Source organism: Panulirus ornatus, chromosome 57, assembly GCF_036320965.1.
Source record: "Panulirus ornatus isolate Po-2019 chromosome 57, ASM3632096v1, whole genome shotgun sequence".
Classification (NCBI taxonomy): domain Eukaryota; kingdom Metazoa; phylum Arthropoda; class Malacostraca; order Decapoda; family Palinuridae; genus Panulirus; species Panulirus ornatus.
In genome coordinates, this window is record NC_092280.1 from 122,134 (window position 1) to 145,523 (window position 23,390).

The 23,390-nt window shown below is 41.7% G+C and overlaps 2 long non-coding RNA genes across 7 annotated transcripts; both read right to left on the reverse strand.

Annotated features, from left to right (window-relative positions):
* Window positions 1-252: 252 nt before the first annotated feature.
* On the reverse strand, window positions 253-4,724 carry LOC139766083 (uncharacterized). The gene is made up of 2 exons (XR_011716783.1): window positions 4,550-4,724; window positions 253-3,476 (listed from the first exon to the last, which is right to left on the reverse strand). It is a non-coding gene; the product is annotated as an uncharacterized lncRNA (long non-coding RNA).
* Window positions 4,725-8,347: 3,623 nt separating this feature from the next.
* Window positions 8,348-19,057, reverse strand: LOC139766084 (uncharacterized). Of its 6 annotated transcripts, XR_011716786.1 has the most exons (4): window positions 18,911-19,057; window positions 17,777-17,935; window positions 9,236-9,449; window positions 8,348-9,038 (listed from the first exon to the last, which is right to left on the reverse strand). It is a non-coding gene; the product is annotated as an uncharacterized lncRNA (long non-coding RNA). The 6 variants fall into 6 exon arrangements; XR_011716789.1 differs by lacking the exons at window positions 17,777-17,935; window positions 18,911-19,057 and adding an exon at window positions 17,202-17,463; XR_011716788.1 differs by lacking the exons at window positions 17,777-17,935; window positions 18,911-19,057 and adding an exon at window positions 14,650-14,732.
* Window positions 19,058-23,390: the final 4,333 nt, after the last annotated feature.

Here is a 23,390-nt window from a genome sequence, read left to right on the forward strand (position 1 = left end):
ACCACCGCTACGGAGCAGTGATAGCTTGCCTAACTGACGTATTCGAGCATGTTGATCCTTTGGAATTCTTATTTCATTTAGCTAAACTTCATATATGCAAAGTTTTATTAGTGAGACGATTATAACGATGTTTTATTGGCCTCAATAATGTTCAAAACTTGCCGTTTTGAAAGTCTTAAGAGAATTGAAGCGTTTTACACAACTAAGGCGCTAAGCACCTAAAATTGGCAAATCATAAAACAGCAAAGAACCCAACATTTACCAGAATTTGCGAAGCCCAATTCTAAGGTTTGAAAGCCAAGCAGAACGCAAGGGTCAGCGAATCTCATTAGCTTTGTCTAACTATGAACTAGGCAGACGCACTAGAGGAAACCCTCCCTCTTAACACTGGTTACTGGCCCACAAAAAGAAAAGAGCCTGTTGTTCGGGCTCTCAAGAGGCTAGCTGCCAATTTTGGCCCCTTCGAAAGGCAAATTAGAACGGTAGAACCAAGTTTCAGAACCCACGACCCAATGAAGTTCGCTGGCAACGAAGCAACGGTGTCCGCGCCTGTGCGACTGCTGCGGGGCTGGTCTCTAACAATAATCAGAGTGAGCCACTGAAGATAATACACTTTACTTTGATCCCAGCACTGAGCACACGGAATCATAAAAACGCATTACACTAAGTTTAAAAAACACTTCCTTGTAAACACTTCCCCGAGTGAAAAGCACCCCTATAAGGGCTGTTCCACACTTAAAATGCAATAAACATGTAAGTCTACCAGACGCAGCACTGCGAACAAAAACAAAGATGAAACAAGAGAACATGAAATCATTAGAATAAGGCTCAAATTGAGGTAGATTAATCTTATAATGTCGGCCTAACAGTAAAGTGAATGAATATAATAATTGCCAAATACACATCAAAAACGGTGCAAAAATTTATATCAAAATTCAAATAAGACCTAGATGGTAATGAAAAAAGTATCAAGACATTGCTGGTAAACATACAATCGTGCATTGTTGAGAACGTACGGAATATACTTTTCTTTTGCATCTGCAAAAATGTTTAAGCTTCTGCATTTTAGATGTTAAGCGATACCCTCATTCTAATAGAAATATGCTTCGTACTATTGGGAAAATAGGTCTATCTTTGTACGTTTTTCCTCTGCAAAATTTAATATTGGCACAAAGTATCCCTTTTATAACCAGTTTCCATATTGTACCGAAATATTTCCTTCCAATTCCTTCATATAAACCATTATTACTTTTGTGGTACAGTAAGTCTACTGAAGTTACCCATACCTTTATATATACCCGTAATTTTATGCCGAAGGCTAACAGAACAATGTTTTGTTTTTTTTTCTATATTTGTAGTACATGTATACAATTATAGAGTCATTATCCTTCGCGGATAAAAAAAAAAATCTTATTTCCAAACCATCATCTTCCACGATGATCGACTTGTGACATTCATCCTCATTCATTATCCTAACAATCAAAATGTACCTCGGACATTTCAGCTGGAGAGGGTGTGATATCTATAAAGCTGAGGTAGGTGAAGGCTGCAAGTGGTTAATGCAAACCACTGAACCAAGTGCTGCAGTAGTACGGTCAAGTATCTGAGCAGCAAGATATATTTTTAACACTGGTGATATCAATTCTGCAAATAGGTTACAATTATGCCACACGATTTCCCCGTTATAATACGATATTTGCATGAAAACTCCTGCCTGTCCTTCTCGTAAGCAAGATATTGATACACTCCATTCGTCAGCGATAAGGTTGGCCGATAATGAAATTATCAATTTCTCTTCACTGACGACTCTTCGTTCGTATCACACTGATGCGTTGTGTGAGGTTCGACATTATATACATCATGAAATATATTGAACAAATTTCAAAACCCTTCAAAACAAAGCAAGGGTAGCGACAACGCAGGGAAGAGCAGTAACAACTAGCTCTGAAAGAACGACTACAGCTGCGAACATGTAAGTAGCTGGCACGCGACAGAGTCGGAACACCAACGATTGCACATGTCCTGCGCAATGTCGCTGCGCATGTAGTTATGGCTACCACCGCTACGGAGCAGTGATGGCTTGCCGAACTGACGTATTCGAGAATGTTGATCCTTTGGAATTCTTATTCTATTTAGCTAAACTCCATATATGCAAAGTTTTATTAGTGAGACTATTATAACGATGTTTTATTGGCCTCAATGTTCAAAACTTGCCGTTTTGAAAGTCTTAGAGAATTGAAGAGTTTTACACAACTAAGGCGCCAAGCACTTAAAATTGGCAAATCATAAAACAGCAAAGACCCCAACATTTACCAGAATTTGCGAAGCCCAATTCTAAGGTTTGAAAGCCAAGCAGAACGCAAGGGTCAGCGAATCTCATTAGCTTTGTCTAACTATGAACTAGGCAGACGCACTAGAGGAAACCCTCCCTCTTAACACTGGTTACTGGCCCACAAAAAGAAAAGAGCTTGTTGTTCGGGCTCTCAAGAGGCTAGCTGCCAATTTTGACCCCTTCGAAAGGTAAATTAGAACGGTAGAACTAAGTTTCAGAACCCACGACCCAATGAAGTTCGCTGGCAACGAAGCAACAGTGTCCGCGCCTTTGCGACAGCTGGGGGGCTGGTCTCTAAGAATAATCAGAGTGAGCCACTGAAGATAATACACTTTACTTTGATCCCAGCCCTGAGCACACTTGAAACATAAGAACGCATTGCCCTAAGTTTAAAAATCACTTCCTTGTAAACACTTCAAGTGAAAAACACCCTATAAGCGCTGTTCCACACTTAAAAAGCAATAAATATGTATGTCTACCAGACGCAGCACTTCGCATATGTTCAATAAACACACACAAAATTTGAATATAAGTGAATAATCCAAAGAAAGCAGTGAAGGTTAACGGAAGATAGGAGGGCTGAAAGAAGAGTGTTGATCATGGCATTCTAAACGAAACCAAAATGGCGTCCTAGCTAGAGCTGTGTAATCCTTCCTACGTATTGATACGTCGAATAAAAGCTCAAGCAAGCCCCACTTGTCAAGGAAAAATGCACAAACATTGCCTTAGTGCTAAGGAAAGTCTGACTTACCAAAAAGAAGAGTAGACACCAAGACATCAGGCAAGACAGACTGGAAATACAGAGCGTAAGAACACATCCGTCTTTGGAACCGACAGAGAAGACTAAAAATGGCGGCAGAGCTCAGCAGCAAGAAACATACAAAGAAGCGCAAATTTCAGACTTTGACATACTAATTTTTTGTGATGTTTTTCATACACGTGAAGGACGTACCACCCTCCTTGACCCGACGAAGGTTTACCCCACTACCAAACTTACACGTGAAGGAGGTACAATCCTCCTTGAGGCAAGACGAGTGCTGTCATGACGGCTTCCTCCCTCCCTCTTGCGATGTCAGTAGACGAGTGAGGGTGACGTGGTCCTCGACGGTGGTCGGAAGGTCATCATATCCAACCCGTTGTTTGACTGGAGTTATGGAAATGAACGGTGTCTTAATTTCTATTTCAACTTGAACACATTACGGCATATTTTAATTAAGTTAAATTACGACATGTTGTATATAACATGTACCAGTCTTTATTTGTGGGTTATGATAGAGCTGAAGTCATGGGTACATTATAGATTAATCTATTATCATCCATCTTTGAATATTTGCTTAAAATGGGTGGCAACTACGAGGACAAAAACCTCTCACTAGCAATGTTATCCTTACTATTCTTGTTCTGTGAAAATTTAGGGTAAACAACATGCAACTGCACGTCATCATTTACCAGCAAAAGGAGCTTCAAAATCTGGTCTCATTGTTTGTATACTGCAGACATAAAACTTAAGGTAGTCATTATTCCCATGTTGAGCTAAACTGCTAATTGAGGTAAATAACCATATAACTAACAACCTATATGGCCTATAAGCCTAATTTCATAACTTATAATCTACGTAATACCTTTAATATGAAAATGAGGTTAATGACAATATTTCAAATATATTGCCTACTTCATTGTTATCACAACTTAGCCATACCCATATATAGTTACCCGCGAACAGACACTTCGGATTTGGCTGCTAATAAACTCCGATGCAGGCATTTCATTCTCTATACATCATTCACCATTGCTGCCATGTTCCACTCCTTTTCACACACTGAGCACACGGAAACATAACGAATTGCACCAAGTTTAAAAAACACTTCCTTGTAAACACTTCACCGAGTGAAAAAACACCTCTATAAGCACTGTTCCACACTTAAAAAGCAATAAACATGTATGTCTACCAGACACAGCACTTCACATATGTTCAATAAACACAACATTTGAATATAAGTGAATAATCCAAAGAAAGCAATGAAGGTTAACGGAAGATAGGAGGACAAAGAAGAGTGTTGATCATGGCATTCTAAACGAAACCAAAATGGCGTCCTAACTAGAAGCTGTGTAATCCTTCCTACGAAGTGATACATCGAATAAAAGCTCAAGGAAGCCTCACTTCTCAAGAAAAATGCACAGAAACATTGCCATAGTGCTAAGGAAAGTCTGACTTACCAAAAATAAGAGTAGACACCAATACATCAGGCAACACAGACTTGAAATACAGAGCGTAAGAACACATCCGTCTTTGGCACCGACACAGAGAAGACTAAAAATGGCGGCCGAGCTCAGCAGCAAGAAACATATACAAAGAAGCGCAATTTCAGACTTTGACATACTAATTTTTGTGATGCTTGCAGTAACGCCATCTGGGGGCGAATCAAGAACTATTCGAAAACGGGAAACAGAGCTTAACTATCAAAGAAAACGAGGACCTTAAAAGTAATTGCAAGATATTCAAATCTGCCGTAATTTCTGCAGGGAATAAAGGCCTTTATTGTACTTTGTGTGGTATAAATGTTATGTTTTGCCTTAGCAATGATAAGACTTAATACAAGCTGACATTATGTTAACTTATGCAAAATTCTTTGCTAGTGCTGATATGAATTAGTAATTATGTATACATGTCATGATCCTATCTTCGGTTTGTGCTGATAATTTATGGTAATTTAGATTTCCCTAATACTCTTACATTTCACCTTATTCTTGAATATTGTGATCAAAGGAAACAAATTATCGTGTGATATTCATTTGGTGCAATACAGTATTGATAAATATATATCAGAACATTTTTTTCACCTTGTGATAGACTGTATGTGCATGCGTACACACATGCATGCAGTAACACAAAATAGGATATCAAAGTGTAACTGTGTGACATGCATGCATATCGAAATTCACATATAATGACAAGCAGTCATAAATCTGCTTAAAATATAAACACAGACAGTAATATATTATAGTCTTTAAAGAACTCAATAGTGTATTGTACATGGATGTAAAATAGTTATCAAGTCTCACAAATTACGATAATTCTTCCAAAGTATAACAAACTGATATGCAAGAGTATTTCTATCTACATGGAAATATATTCAGTCATACTCGTTGAAAACGAAAACACAGGTAGTAATATGCAGAGTCAGTTTATATTTCATATAATTTTGTAAAGCGAAATACAGGATCTTGCGAACAAACACACAAAGATGAAAAAAGAGAATATACGCAATTATTAGAATAGGGTTCAAATTGAGGTAAATTAATCTTATAATGTCTGCCTGACAGTAGAGTAAATGAATAAAATGATTGCCAAATACAACACCTGTTAATAACATCAAAAACTGTGCAAAAATTTATATCAAAACAACTCAGATAAGACCTACATGGTGATGAAAAAAGTATCAAGCCATTGCTTGTAAACATACAATAGTGTATTGTTGAGAACGTACGGAAATTAATATACTTTTCTTTTGTATCTGCAAAAATGTTTAAGCTTCTGCATTTTAGATGTTTTGTGATACCCTCATTCTAATGAAAATAAATATGCTTCGTACTATTGGGGACACAGGTCTATCTTTGTACGTTTTTCCTTTGCAAAATTTCATATTAGCACAAATTATCCCTTTTATAACCAGTTTCCATATTGTACCGAAATATTTCCTTCCAATTCCTTCATATAAACCATTATTACTTTTTTAGTACAGTAAGTCTACCGAAGTTACCCATACTTTCTCCTTTATGTATACCCATACTTTTATGCTGAAGGCTTGTGAAACAGAACAATGTTTTTAATCTATATTTGTGGTATATATTGAGAGGGTGAAGGCATGTACAGAGAATCAGATTGGGGAAGGGCAGTGTGGTTTCAGAAGTGATAGAGGATGTGTGGATCAGGTGTTTGCTTTGAAGAATGTATTTGAGAAATACTAAGAAAAGCAAATGGATTTGTATGTAGCATTTATGGATCTGGAGAAGGCATATGATGGAGTTGATAGAGATGCTCTGTGGAAAGTATTAAAAATGTATGGTGTGGGAGGCAAGTTGTTAGAAGCAGTGAAAAGTTTTTATCGAGGATGTAAGGCATGTGTACGTGTAGGAAGAGAGGAAAGTGATTGGTTCTCAGTGAATGTAGGTTTGCGATAGGGGTGTGTGATGTCTCCATGGTTGTTTAATTTGTTTATGGATGGGGTTGTATGGGAGGTGAATGCAAGAGGTTTGGAAAGAGGGGCAAGTATGCAGTCTGTTGGGGATGAGAGAGCTTGGGAAGTGAGTCAGTTGTTCGCTGATGATACAGCGCTGGTGGCTGATTCATGTGAGAAACTGCAGAAGCTGGTGACTGAGTTTGGTAAAGTGTGTGAAAGAAGAAAGTTGAGAGTAAACGTGAATAAGATCAAGGTTATTAGGTACAGTAGGGTTAAGGGTCAAATCAATTGGGAGGCAAGTTTGAATGGAGAAAAACTGGAGGAAGTGAAGTGTTTATAGATATCTGGGAGTGGATCGGGCAGCGGATGGAACCATGGAAGCGGAATTGAATCATAGGGTGGGGGAGGGGGAGAAAGTTCTGGGAGCCTTGAAGAATGTGTGGAAGTCGAGAACATTATCTCGGAATGCAAAAATGGGTACGTTTGAATGAATAGTGGTTCCAACAATGTTATATGGTTGCGAGGCGTGGGCTATGGATAGAGTTGTGCGGAGGGTGGATGTGCTGAAAATGAGATGTTTGAGGACAATATGTGGTGTGAGGGGGTTTGATCGAGTAAGTAATAATAGGGTAAGAGATGTGTGGCAATAAAAAGAGCGTGGTTGAGAGAGCAGAAGAGGGTGTTTTGAAATGGTTTGGTCACATGGAGAGAATGAGTGAGGAAAGATTAACCAAGAGGATATATGTGTCGGAGGTGGAGGGAACGAGGAGAAGTGGGAGACCAAATTGGAGGTGGAAAGATGGAGTGAAAAAGATTTTGAGTGATCGGGCCTGAACATGCAGGAGGGTGAAAGGCGTGCAAGGAATACATTGAATTGGAACGATGTGGTATATCGGGGTCGACGTGCTGTCAATGGATTGAACCAGGGGATGTGAAGCATCTGGGGTAAACCATGGAAAGTTCTGTGGGGCCTGGATATGGAAAGGGAGCTGTGGTTTCGGTGCATTATTACATGACAGCTAGAGACTGGGGCCTTTGTTCCTTTTCCTAGCGCTACCTCGCACATATGAGGGGGTTGTTATTTCATGTGTGGCGAGTAGCGATAAAAATTAATAAAAGCCGACAGTATGAATCATGTACATGTGTATATATGTATATGTCTGTGTATATATATATGTATACGTTGAGATGTATAGGTATGTATATTTGCGTGTGTGGACGTGTATGTATATACATATATGGGTGGGTTGGGCCATTCTTTCGTCTGTTTCCTTGCGCTACCTCGCTAACGCGGGAGACAGCAACAAAGCAAATAAAATAAAAATGTATACAATTATAGTGTCATTATCCTTCATGGATAAAAAAAAAATCTAATTTCCAAACCATCAACTACGATGATCGACTTGTGACATATCAATCAAAATGTACCTCGGACATTTCAGCTGGAGAGGGTGTGATATCTATAAAGCTGAGGTAGGTGAAGGTTGCAAGTGGTTAATGCAAACCACTGAACCAAGTGCTGCAGTAGTACGGTCAAGTATCTGAGCAGCAAGATATATTTTTAACTGAACACTGGTGATATCAATTCTGCAAATAGGTTACAATTATGCCACAGGATTTCCCCGTTATAATACGATATCTGCATGAACACTCCTGCCTGTCCTCGTAAGCAGGATATTGATACACTATCATTCGTCAGCGGTAAAGTTGGCCGATACTGAAATTAACTTCTCTCTTCACTGACGACTCTTCTTTCGTATCACACTGATGCTTTGTTGTGTGAGGTTCGACATTCTATACATCATGTAAACAATATACATAATCAAACACAATCAACCATTCAAATATCTTATTGCAATCGTTATCAAACGTTAATCGTTCTTTACAGCTGGAAAGACAAAACAGAATATATTGGTGACATGAACAACCCTCATAACGTGAATAAATCATAAACAAATACATTTTCCTCTACATATCGTAAAAGTATACATTGTCTTATGCTTATTATTGACACATATGTATTAAGCAATAACAAACCAATCAATTTATAAAGACAAATGAAACCCAATTTTTAGGTACAGTTTAATACACCGCCCAGCCTACAGAGTTCCCGAAAGGCGTGGACGTGGTTCAGTATTTGATGGCTAGTCATCTTGTCTCCTGGTTGCCAGGTGTACACCATTTTTGTCCAAACATGTTCAATGATAATTTGGTCTGTTCATTGCTGGCTTGTCCAGGGGCTGCAGGGTGTCTTGTTCCTAAGTACCAGGGTTGAACGGCACGAGCAGTGTGGACGTGGCACCTATCGTTAATAGAAATGACAGGCCCGGCATGGAGAGGTAAACTCCTCGCCCGCAGAGACGGTAGAAACGTTCCTCCAGCACTTACTGCAACAGTCGTTACAATAAAGCAACCTCCAATGTGGAAAACGTCACCCAGGCCATGTAATATCACTCTCCTCTACATGAAACATGTAAAGTGATATGAACGGGCCTCCTCGCTCATGCTGGCTCGGTCATATGTGCCTGCGAAACATTATGATTTTAACGCTTATTGGAGTGATTCGGCAAGATTTATATCAATAGTGGTTTATAAACAGTATCATTAACTTTTGGTTACCAACATGAATTTCTGGTTACTATAACTATGCCGTTCTAAGTCTTTGAACAACAAGTTCTCAACGTTATATCGGTTACAGTTCCTCCTCCAGCAGTGATCTTACCATGAGAGTTGGATATACACATCTCCTCTGTCAACACTGCTTCAGACCAGATTCTGTTTCACTCAGAATGTGCTGTTCCCTCAGGCGTTCATTCCTCGCGGGAGTTCTGTGGTGTGTTCCTTTGTCGTACAAAATTCACCTGCGGCTCAACGGAAAAACGTCTTATGCCCATCACGTTCGCTGGAGGGGGTTGCCTCTGCCGCTCATGTTTTCTCTGCCAACAATAAAACACAACCATGTTCACAAAGAATGGACACTCAGTTCCCCGAATTGAAAATCTAAATTTCAATTATCAAGTTTAGATAGTTATAAGCCTAATTTCATAACTTATAATCTACGTAATACATCTAATATGAAAATGAGGTTACAATAATGACAAATATTTTCAAATATATTGCCTACTATATTGTTATCAAAACTTACGCATACCCATATATAGTTACCCGCGAACAGACACTTCGGATTTGGCTGATAATAAACTCCGATGCAGGTATTTCATTCTCTATACATCATTCACCATTGCTGCCATGTTCCACTCCTTTTCACACACTCTTATAACTTACATTAAGTAGTTAAGGTTACCGCTCTCCAACCTTCTATTCCACTTCATGGTGTTGGAGAACAGGACAACTTCATGTGCGATGCCCAGTATGGAGAACACAATATCAAGGAGAGTGATCATGCGACCTCTGAGCACCAACCTCTCATCTCTCCGATTCACCCTAGCCTACCTCGCCGCGGTCCAGTAGATGAGCTACCGTTCCCCGGCCAGCCGACCCAACCTATCTCACCATAACTCAGTACAGAAGCCACCACTCACCTGCCATTTCTGGGCTACCTCACCGCGAGCCAGTATAGTAACCACCGCTTCGCGGCTGACCGAACCTAAACCTACCTCACAATGATCCAGTATGGTAGCCACCACTCACCCGCCTATTCTAGCCTACCTCAACTTGACCCAGTGCAGTACCTCCCAGCCCACCCGACCGTAGCCTATGAAAATCTTACCTAAGCTCCGAAGAATCAGATAATTATAATGGAAATGTGCCATTATTATTGTGGTCTGCTGGTGTGAGAACGGATGAAGTGACCACGTATAGGGGAGGTTAGGCAGTGGGGCGAATTCTTACCACAATTTCTAATTTCTTTCCCTGGCAACACGAAACTTCAAAAGGACCCGGTGGTCTGTTACTATTTGTATTTTGCAAATCCAAAACAAAGAACGTCATTCGGATGAGCTAAACTATCAATTTGCCAAAACCATGTTAATTGTAATAACGTCCATGACGGGTTACATATTCCAGGATGAACAATCATAAGCTGTCACTGAGTGAATAGCAATATACTTCGAAGTCTCTGTCTACCGAGTTCATTGTTCTCTACATTTTCTAGCAGTTGTAATTACATTAAGTACACCTAACTATAGTTCACCACTCACTCTACATTGGTTACAACCATAAATCTACAAATGTTACTCTTACCTGACTAGAAATAAGACCTTTGTTTATGCAGAAGTCGGTCAACTCCAAGCCGGGAGCACGAAGCCAGCTGGCAGCTACCGGACTGGAGACCAGTCACCTGTGGTCACATATCCTCACCTTTCCACCACCACAAGACTTGTGTCAGCAAATTGAGTTTTACCCGAGCGTCTTAGTGACCAGATTCTTACCTCTTCTCTAGTACCCTGAAACCTCCTCCACCACTACACTTGCCGGAACCCTTAACGCGATACTGTCATTCACCACAACAACCCAGGAAGTGGACGTATGAACCAGAAACATAATAATCTTCGATTCCGCAATAAACGCGCTCGTCCGCCATCTCGAGGGAGAAGCAGGGCTTCATCGTATCGCAAAGCGTCGTCTCAATCCAGTGAAATGACTTGCATGGCCTTTTATCATTTTGTAACGTTCGCTTTTGACTATACACTTACTAATATTCCATGTAATTGTACTACATGCACATGTTACTAAAAAATCTATGCAGGAAAATTATTTTTGTTAATAGTAATGTATATTGTAAACGTGAGTCCGCCCATGTCAGTGCCAATGTAACAATTCGGATTCAGACATCGTCCACGTACATAATGTATTCCAACTCTTCTGACATCAGTGAATTTCTAAATGTTTTACTTGTTTGTCTTTCTATGGTCAACCACGACTGAAAAAATAATATGATCTTAAGAACACATTTTGTCCTTGATGATGGAAATTCAACATTTTTATCACGATTATAGATAGAACATCTGCCAGGACTGCCGTAGCCAGGACTAACAACCTATTTCACCGTTTACCACACTCACCATAGAAGGGGGAATTGCGTCGATAGTTTTCAATATCCACATTATGTTCTTAGAGTACTTCCCTAACGTGCAATGAGAGGTGGACACAATCAATAGAAGAGTGTAAACATACCACACTAAAACCTGAACAATATTCTCGTCCTGCTTTCCATGTGGTATTTCCTGAAATAACCTTTGTCGACGGAAATTTCCAAGCCACGTATGCCAACTGTCCTGATTTACTTTTTTGTGGAGTGTCCGAGGGAGAAGGGTCATCTGAATGCCCAAATCAAAACATCTTATTGAGTATATACATATACGTCCAAATGTACGATATTGCACTACGATGGCCTGTTCTTTGACACACATAAGGTATTCGCTCCCTGCTAAACAAGAACGGCTCACTCCCTGAAGCATCAAAGCAGTGTTTTCCTATGACGTCTCACCAGATGACATACGTCAGCATCTCATATCCTGGAGCGTGTTGGCCTATTTCCTCCTGATACAGGACGTCAGCACACTCCAAGACTGACGACTACGCCCAACACATGCAGGCAATTCACTATGACAGTAGGATGTCAGCCACCGCCAAGCATCGGTGCTTTACTCCCTGCAGTGGCTCTCCCTCTGGGAGACTCCGGCAACTTGCTCCCTAACAAACAACATTCTGCCTAATACCTAAAGCTCATATCACTCTCTAAAAGCTAAATATAATCGCCAGTCATCGACCAAAAATATATAATTCCCTAAGTGAAGCCTATTTTGATGACCCTTGGAGCTCGATAGACTTACAAAATATCGTTTGGCACTGGTCAGCATAAACTCAAGAGTAAAGCTCTGCTTTGATTACCTGTGGTGCCCTCAACAGCTAAATAAAATCGTCTGGCTAAGCCAGAGTAAAGTTACCAATGTGCAGCTTTATTTTGATGCCCCATGAAGCCCGCACAATTTTTAGGCCAGAAGAAAATTCTCAAGGTAAAACTACTCTGATGACCTATGTGCCCCACAAAACCTATATAAAACAGTCTAGCGTTAGCCCGAATATAAGTCTGAATGTAAATCTTTACTTTCACAACCCATAAACCAAGCAAGTTGAAAATAATCGTCTGGCATTAGCTGGATCAAATGTCCTAAAGGAACGCTTTAGTTTGGCGTCGTTGGTTCATTTCTCGACAATCTACTTCGACTAATTCGTTTACACACACACATTGCGGATTCCTACCCGACACACTATAAAGGTGAAAAGGAAGCGTTACTCACTCTCGACAGGCGTCGGTGGCTCAGTCTCTGATACACGTCGGTAGCTTACTTCACCACACATTACTTCGACGAACTCAAAAACTTTGCTCACTCTCCAACATTCATCAATGAGCTTCGTCTCTAACACACGTGTGTCGGTAGCTCACTTCATGGCAGACCAAATTCGATTCTCTTTCTCTCTGACACACATAGGTATGGCTTCCTACCTGACACTAAAAACACTGCTCGCTCCCTGACAGACGTCAGTGGCATCGTGTCTGTTACACATCGGTATCTCAATCCAGGATTCACTACATTGCCTAACTCCGTTATCATTACTTCCTGCCTGACACACACGCTTCAGAGGCAAAAACAAGTCGGCAGCTCTGTTTCTAACGTACGTGGGTAGTTCACACCATGACAATATATGACCAACTCCCTGATGCACAAGACTGGCTTTCTGCCTCACACTACTACAGTGGCGACAACACAAAACTGCTGCTCACTTCCTGACAAACTACCATGGCAAAGAATGGCTGCTCACACTGACAGATTGTCTGGCTCCGTCTCTAGCACATGTTGGCACCTCACTCTAGGACACACTATTCCCACTAACTCCCTGGCACACAAGGGCGGCTATCTATCTGACGGTGGAGGAACGCTACTCACTCCGTGACAGACGCCAGTGGCTTCTATTCGACCACACGTCGTGGGCTTATGCCCCGACGTACGATAGTTTACCACGGCTGACTGTTGTCCACTCCTTTTCACACACTCTTATAATTTACATTAAGTCGTTAAGGTTACCGCTCTCCAACCTTCTTCTATTCCACTTCATGGTGTTAGAGGACAGGACAACATGTGCGATGCCCAGTATGGAGAACACATTATCAAGGAGAGTGATCATGCGACCTCTGAGCACCAACCTCTCATCTCTCCGATTCACCCTAGCCTACCTCGATGCGGTCCAGTTGACGAGCTACCTTTACCCCGGCCAGCCGACCCAACCCACATCACCATAACTCAATAGAGAAACCACCACTCACCTGCCATTTCTGGGCTACCTCACCGCGAGCCAGTATAGTAACCACCGCTTCGCGGCTGACCGAACCTAAACCTACCTCACAATGATCCAGTTTGGTAGCCACCACTCACCTGCCTATTCTAGCTTACCTCACCTTGACCCAGTGCAGTACCTCCCCGTCCACCCGACCGTAGCCTATGAAAATCTTACCTAACCTCCCAAGAAACAGATAATCATAATGGAAATGTGCCATTATTATTGTGGTCTGCTGGTGTGAGAACGGATGAAATGACCACGTATAGGGGAGGTTAAGCAGTGGGGCGAACTCTTACCACAATTTCTAATTTCTTTCACTGGCAACACGAAACTTCAAAAGGACCCGGTGGTCTGTTACTGTTTGTATTTTGCAAATCCAAAACAAAGAACGTCATTCGGATGAGCTAAACTATCAATTTACCAAAACATGTTAACTGTAGCAACGTCCATGGCGGGTTACACGTTCCAGGATGAACAATCATAAGCTGTCACCTGAGTGAATAGCAATATACTTCGAAGTCTCTGTCTACCGAGTTCACTGTTCTCTACATTTTCTAGCAGTTGTAATTACATTAAGTACACCTAACTATAGTTCACACTCACTCTACATTGGTTACGACCATAAATCTACAAATGTTACTCTTACCTGACTAGAAATGAGACCTTTGTTTATGCAGAAATCAGTCAACTCCAAGCCGGGAGCACGAAGCCACCTGGCAACTACCGAGCTGGCAACAAGTCACCTGTGGTCACATATCCTCACCTTTCCACCACCACAAGACTTGTGTCAGCAAATTGAGTTTTACCCGAGTGTCTCAGTGACCAGATTCTTACCTCTTCTCTAGTACCCTGAAACCTCCTCCACCACTACACTTGCCGGAACCCTTTACGTGATACTGTCACTCACCACAACAACCCAGGAAATGAACGAATGACCCAGAAACATAATAATCTTCGATTCCGCAATAAACGCGCTCGTCCGCCATCTCGAAGCAGAAGCAGGGCTTCATCGTATCGCAAAGCGTTGTCTCAATCCAGTGAAATGACTTGCATGGCCTTTTATCATTTTGTAACGTTCGTTTTTTACTATACTTACTAATATTCCATGTATTCGTGCTACATGCACGTTACTAAAAAATCTATGCAGGAAAATTATTTTTGTTGCATAATACAGAATATATGTATATATTGTAAACGTGAGTCCGTCCATGTCAGTGCCAATGTAGCAATTCGGATTCAGACATCGTCCACGTTTATAATGTATTCCGACTCTTCTGACATCAGTCAATTTCTAAACAATGTTTTACTTGTTTGTCTTTCTTGGTCAACCACGACTAAAAAAAAAAATATGATCTTAAGAACACATTTTGTCCTTGATGATGGAAATTCAACGACATTTTTATTACGATTATAGATAGAACATCTACCAGGACGGCCGTAGCCAGGACTAACAATTTACTTCACCATTTACCACACTCACCATAGAAAGTGGCATTGCGTCGATGGTTTTCAATAACCACATATGTTCTTAGAGTACTTCCCTAACGTGGAATGAGAGGTGGACACAGAATCAACAGAAGAGAGTAAACGTACCACACTATAACGTGAGCAATATACTCGTCCTACTTTTAATATGGTATTTCCTGAAACAACCTTCGTCGACGGAAATTTCCAAGCCACGTATGCCAACTGTCCTGATTGATTTACTTTTTTGTGGAGTGTCCCAGGCAGACGGGTCATCTGAATGCCCTAATCAAAGCATCATATTAACGAATATATACATTATACGTCCTAATGTATGACAGTGCACTACGATGGCCTGTTCTCTGACACACACAATGTATTCGCTTCCTGTTAAACAAGAACGGCTCACTCCCTGAAGCATCAAAGCCGCTTTTTCCAATGACGTCTAACCAGCTGACATACGTCAGCATCTCATATCCTGGAGCATGTTGGCCAATCTCCTCCTGATATAGAATGTCAGCACACTCCACTCCAAGACTGACGACTACGCCCAACACATAAAGACAATTCGCTCTGACAGTAGGGTGTCAGCCACCACCACGCGTCGGTGCTTTACTCCCTGCAGTGGCTCTCCCTCTGGGAGACTCCGGCAACTCGCTCCCTAACAAACAACATTCTGCCTAATACCTAAAGCTCATATCGCTCTCTAGAAGCTAAATATAATCGCCAGTCATCGACCAAAAATATATAATTCCCTAAGTGAAGCCTATTTTGATTACCCTTGGAGCTCGATAGAGCTGCAAAATATCTTTTGGCATTAGTCAGCATAAACTCAGAGTAAAGCTTTACTTTGATTACCTGTGGTGCCTTCAACAGCTAAATAAAATCGTCTGGCTAAGCCAGAGTAAAGTTACCAATGCGCAGCTTTATTTTGATGACCCATGAAGCCCGCACAAGTGTTAGTCCAGAAGAAAATTCTCAAGTTAGAACTCTACTCTGATGATCTATGTGCCCCACAAAACCTAAATAAAACCGTCTAGCGTTAGCCTGAATATAAGTCTGAATGTAAATCTTTACTTTCACAACCCATAAACCAAGTTGAAAATAATCGTCTGGCAATAGCTGGATCAATTGTCCTTAAGGGACGCTTTAGTTTGGCTTCGTTGGTTCATTTCTCGACAATCTACTTCGACTAATTCGTTTACACACACATATTGCGGATTCCTACCTGACACACTATAAAGATAAAAAGTAAGCGTTACTCACTCTCGACAGGCGTTAGTGGCTCAGTCTCTGATACACGTCGGCAGCTTACTTCACTACACATTACTTCGACGAACTCAAAAACTTTGCTCACTCTCCAACAGTCATCGATGAGCTTCGTCTCTAACACACGTGTATCGGTAGCTCACTTCATGGCAGACCAAATTCGATTCTCTCTCTCTCTCTCTGACACACAAAGGTATAGCTTCCTACCTGACACACTAAAAACACTGCTTGCTCCCTGACAGACGTCAGTAACATCGTGCCTGATACACATCGGTATCTCACTCCAAGATACACTACATTGCCTAACTCCGTTATCATTACTTCCTGCCTAACACACACGCTTCAGAGGCAAAAACACGTCGGTAGCTCTGTTTCTAACGTACGTGGGTAGTTCATACCAAGACTCAATACGTGACTAACTCCCTGATGCACAAGGCTGGCTTTCTGCCTCACACTACTACAGTGGCGACAACACAAAACTGCTGCTCACTTCCTAACAAACTACTGTGGCAAAGAATGGCTGCTCACACTGACAGATTGGCTGGCTCCGTCTCTAGCACATGTTGGCACCTCACTCTAGGACACACTATTCCCACTAACTCCTTGGCACACAAGGGCGGCTACCTATCTGACGGTGGAGGAACGCTACTCACTCCGTGACAGACGTCGGTGGCTTCGATTCGACTACACGTCGTGGGCTTATGCCCCGATGTATGATAGTTTACCACGGCTGACTGTTGTCCTCTGGCACACGACGAGAGGTTCTCTCTCCCCTCAACAATGACAAACAACAACGCCCGACGCGCCCCCTAACATCAAAGCCGTTCACTTTCAAACGACCATCTCACTAGCTGACATGCGTCTGCACCTCATATCCTGGCGCATTGGCACTTTCCTTCCTGATACACTTCGGCAGATCACTCCAAGACAGACTCTTTCTCTCTCTCTCTCTCTCTCTCTCTCTCTCTCTCTCTAAGGTGGTACGGCAATTCACTCCCTGACACAAAACTATGGCTTCCCGGCTAACAATACCCTGAGAGCATAGCGCTCCCTGAGGAGCCAAATGCTCCCTATCCTGACATAAGTCGGAGGGAGGGTCCCAGTCTGCCACATACCGTCATGTCAATCATTTATGTCGGTGGTTCACGCCTCGACTCGACGAAGATTTAACCCCTACAAAACTTACAAGTGAAGGAGGTGCTATCCTATACCCCCCTATCAAACTTACACGTGAAGTAGGGACCACCCTCCTTGAGGCTCGACGCTTGAGTGCTGTCATGACGGCTTCCTCTCTTCCTCTAGCGATGTCAGCAGGCGCCTGAGGGTGACGTGGTCCTCGACGATGGTCGGAAGGTCATCATATCCAACCCGTTGTTTGACTGGAATTCTGGAAATGAACGGTGTCTTAATTTCCATTTCAACTTGAACATATTAAGGCATATTTTTCTATTAACATTAAGTTAAATTATATGTTGTATGTAACATCTACCAGTGTTTGTGCGTTGGTCATGATAGATGTGAAGTCGTGGGTACATTATAGGTTAATCTATTATCATCCATCTTAAACATATGCTAAAAATTGGTGGCAACTGCGAGGACAAAAATCTCTTACTAGCAATGTTATCCTTACTATTCTTGTTCTGTGAAACTTTAGAGTAAACAAGATGCAATTGTATGTTATCATTTACCAGCACAAGGAGCTTCAAAAGCTGGTCTCTTATTGTTTGTATACTGCGAATACAAAACGTAGGTAGTCATTATTCCCATGTTGAGCTAAACTACTAATTGAGGCAAACAACCATATAACTAATAACCTATATGGCGGGGTCAGACGTTCCAAAAGACTGTGAACAATTAAAAGCTGTCGCCTAAACGAATCGTAATATAAAGCAAAGTTTCAGACGAATGACTTCAATCTACATTTTCTTGCAGTGGGAACTAGAGAGTTGTCCACACCTCCACCATGTTCACATATAGTTGACCAGTCATTCATATGTGGTTACAGCCAATGGTTTCCCATGACTCATTAACCTGGCTATAAATAAAACCTTTTTATGGAGCAATCAACTCCAAGCGGAGAACACGAAGCCGGCAGACTACGTTTGTTGTTTGTTGGCTTCTACGGCCATCGACCTATGAGGAAGATCATTAGGGCCTGCAACCCTATTCAATATGCGATTAAAGTTACCTCTAAAGGCCTATTCTAATAGAAAATAGCAGAAAAAATAGATAAAATTATAATTGATATTGTGATAAAGATAAATTATGATTGAAAATAATGGGAAGAAAAGATTTTTTTGGGTATAGAGCCAAGGTGGCGGCAAACAGCCCAGTCGGCACAGCAGCCACAGTTGCAGTTTACCCAAGTGTGCGAAGAGATAGGACAGACTAAAGATAGTCCTCCACCACGTCATGCACATAGATGAAAATAATTTATTTGGAGGTCCGCCGGCTCAACCCCATGGCGCAGCTGCCCCGGAAAATAACCACCTCCCCTCAAGACTCGACCGTCTAATGTGTGGACATGTCCACCCACCATGCGACCAGCCCAAGTAGGAGGAGGAACCTCAAACTGAAGCCAACCCCCCCCACAGAGAACAATAAACGAACCACCTTACATCATCTGGATTAATTCTGTTTGTCAGTGGAAGACCATCAATTTGTCAATAGTTTTCGAGTTGTCCCCGAATACACTGACAATGTTAAAACAGATGTTTTACTTGTAATAATCTATCAAGTATATCCGGCGATGACGAGGATTAATCAATTGCCGAGATATTGCCAGTCCGCTCATCTACACGAGTTCCACTACCATCGTTCAGAAGAGTGAGGTTGGCATTGATCATAAAATTAACCATTTCTTCCCCCCTGGCGTCTGCCTGGACACTTCCCCACTGATGATGAACATTGTAATCTCCTGAAACTGCTTTACTCTTAGGTAATTGATAAACAAGCCAGTTTAATTCATCAAGTTCATTGGAACCGGAGCGATATATCGCACATAAGGCCAAGTATGTATCATTAAATTTTACTCTACATACGACAGCGTTTAGAGTAGAATTTTGTGACACTCGTGTGTGAGGTAAACCTTGGTGTACGTAGCTAGCTACCCCACGATTCTCGTCTCTTCTATACGAGTTGTAGCAATCTACAACGGAACAGTCTTCGACTGTGCCGTTTAGAAGTCTCTCATGTAAACAGATCACGGCTGGCCTGTAGAGTGTATGCAACAGTTGTAGTTGTGCTTATTCATGCGTAATGCCTCTACAATTCTGCTGAAAGATATTGAACGTGTTGGTTTAAGAGTTATTTAACCGACCAGCTTTCTTAGCCCATTTATGTCGGGACTTGGGCGAGTCCCAAGGCGACCATACATGGTCCCTGGATGTGGATTGTCTGGCATCCACCAAGTCTATGTCCTCCAACGAAGACGACCTATGAACCACAGGCCTCCTAGTTGGAGGTACCGGAACAATGACGTGCAACCTTGTTTTATTCCAAGTTTAGTCAGGTTTAAAGACGAGTTATTTTTGTTCTTTTTCTTTCCCGAAGGACGGAGAGAGAGAGTGGTATTGGCATAGGATTTATGGACTGTGGTTGGAGGATTAGGTATAGGTGTAGGGTTAGATGGAGGTGGGTATTTGGAACTGACGGTCGGGGTGTCACAAGGAGTCTGCGTCGAGATTGCTCGCATAACCGACTTACATTTCAAAGCCGACGCGTAGTATTCATAAGGTTTAGGGGTCTCACAAGACTCCTTCACCCTCCTAGCCTCACCATATGAGATGTTATTTTGTGTCTTGACTGCACAGACGTCTTTCTCAAGCTGGAACCGGGGACAGGCCCGGTCCCAGCCTGGGTGGTTGCCATCGCAGTTAACACACAACATCCTATTAGCCGTATGACCTATCAGCGGTATGACCCTCCTCAGCACATTTCCCTCCCATATTAAGTAGAAAAAGTGCAACGCTTTAGGAGGCGGCCAAATTTCTGGCATTTAGAGCACCGTAAGGGATTTGGAATGGTAGGGACCAGGTTGACATCGCAAGTAACCAATAGAGATGTTGTCCAGTAGCCGAGCTTTCCCGAAGGTTAGGTTAATCAGGGGAGTTCTACGCCGTTCGCCATTGATAAATCTGGTGATGATCCAAGCAGCGATAACGTCCTCGTTTGCTAGTTCCCTCACAGTGTCGTCCTCTGACATATCCATGACATCAGTGCAGTAGATGACTCCCCTGCATGAATTCATGGCAATGGGTATCGAGACCACTTCATGAATATGGAACTTCATCAACTAAAGTAGTTCCGCCACCTGTTTCGTCAACTTATCAGCAAATCACCACTAACCAGTTTCCTGATCGTTTCAACATGCTTAGACCATCCATCAATAACCTTCCTGATTAGGAATGGATTGAGAAAGGCAAGAGTCGTTACTCCTGTCGCATGGACCAAAACAAAATCAGCATTCCTACTTTTTATGGAGAGTCCGTCACCATTACCTTCTATGGGGGCAGCAGATGGTTTTTCTGGTTCATCCAAAAGGAGCCTAACCCCAAAATCTGGCGTAGCAAGCCACGCCAGACATCCTTCAATGAAAGATCAATTTTGCATAAAACAACCTTATAAAAAGATATTGATGAACAATAACTTTCAAAAAACCTTCTGAACAAAACAAGGGTAGCGACAACGCAGGTAGGAACGGCTACAACCTAGCTCTGAAAGAACGGCAACAGCTCCGTACTGGTCAGTAGCAGGTACAAGACTGTGGTCGGCACAGCTACTGCCTTGCGCAATGTAACTGCGCATGTAGTTATGGCTACCGCCGATAGGGAGCAGTTGTGGCTTGCCTGACTGGCGTCTCTCAGTATGTTTATCCTGACCCCAGCCCTGAGCATATACGGACAAATAGCAAAGTATTGCATTAAGTTTTGAAAACATTTCCTTTGGAAACACTTCACCGAGTGAAAAACACCCCTATAAACATTGCTTTACAGTTAGAAGACAATGAACGTACAAGGCTACCAGAAGCAGCACTTCATATATAACATTAATAATTTAACCAAATTTAAATATATGTGAATAATCCAAAGAAAGCAGTGAAGGTTAATGGAAGATAGGAGGGCTGAAAGAAGAGAGTTGATCATGGCATTCTAAATGAAACCAAAATGGCATTCTTGCTGGGAGCTGTGTAATCCCTCCTCCCTATTCATAGGGGGAATAAAAGTTCGAGGAAGCCCCACTTGTCAAGGAAAAATGCACAGAAACATTGCCATATCGCTAAATAAAGTCTGACTTGCCGAAAAGACGAGTAGACACTACGACATCAGGCAACACAGACTTGAAATACAGAGCGTAAACACACATCCATCTTGGGAGACGAGACATATAAGACTATGAATGGCGGCCGTGCTCAAGAGAAACAGATACAAAGAAGCGCAATTAAAAGAATTTGTCAAACTGATCTTTGTGATGCTTGCAGTAACGCCATCTGGAAGAGCAATTAAGTACTATTAAAAAACGGGAAATATATACCTTAACCACCAGAGAAAACGGGAAACTTAAAGGTAATTTTTAGAGATTCAAATCTGCCATAATTTCTGTAGGGAATAAAGTCCTTTGTTCTACTTTGTGGGGAATAAATATTATGCTTTGCTTTAGCAATAGAAAACTTAATATAAAGTTGACATTTTGTTAAATAACAAAGAGGTTTCTTCATGGTTCAAGAACCATATACTTATTTTTATTTTCGTTATACTGGTGTTAATATAAATTCAAATTTAACAATATAAGTCCTGAGCGCATCTTCTATTCGTGCTGGTAATTTATCGTAATTTTGATTTTCCTAATACACTTACATTTTACCTTATTTCTAGATATTGTGTTAAAAGGAAACAAATGATCGTGATATTTATTTTGCGCAATACAATATTGATAGATATATATCAGAAATGAGATGTTTGAGGACAATATGTGGTGTGAGGTGGTTTGATCGAGTAAGTAATGAAAGGATGAGAGAGATGTGTGGTAATAAAAAGAGTGTCGTTGAGAGAGCAGAAGAGGGTGTTTTGAAATGGTTTGTTCACATGGGGAGAATGAGTGAGGAAAGATTGACCAAGAGGATATATGTGTTAGAGGTGGAGGGAACGAGGAGAAGTGGGAGACCAAATTGTAGGTGGAAAGTTGGAGAGAAAAAGATTTTGAGTGATCGGGGCCTGAACATGCAGGAGGGTGAAAGGCGTGCAAGGAATAGAGTGAATGGAACGATGTAGTATACCGGGGTCGACGTACTGTCAATGGATTGAACCAGGGCATGTGAAGCGTCTGGGGTAAACGATGGAAAGTTTTGTAGGTCCTGGATGTGGAAAGGAAGCTGTAGTTTCGGTGCATTATACATGACTGCTAGAGACTGAGTGCGAACGAATGTGGCTTTTATTGTCTTTTCCTAGCGCTACCTCGCGCACATGCGGGGGGAAGGGGTTGTCATTTCATGTGTGGCGGGGTGTCGATGGGAATGAATAAAGGCAGACAGTATGAATTATGTACATGTGTATATATGTATATGTCTGTGTGTGTATATATATGTATACGTTGAGATGTATAGGTATGTATATGTGCTGTGTGTGGACGTGTATGTATATACGTGTGTATGTGTGTGGGTTGGGCCATTCTTTTTGTCTGTTTCCTTGCGCTACCTCGCTAACGCGGGAGACAGCAACAAAGTATAATAAATATAGATATATCAGAACATATTTTGTTTTCATCTTATGGTAGACTGTACGTACATGCATAAGCATATGCATACAGTAATACAAAATACAATACCAGAGGCTAACAGTCTGCTA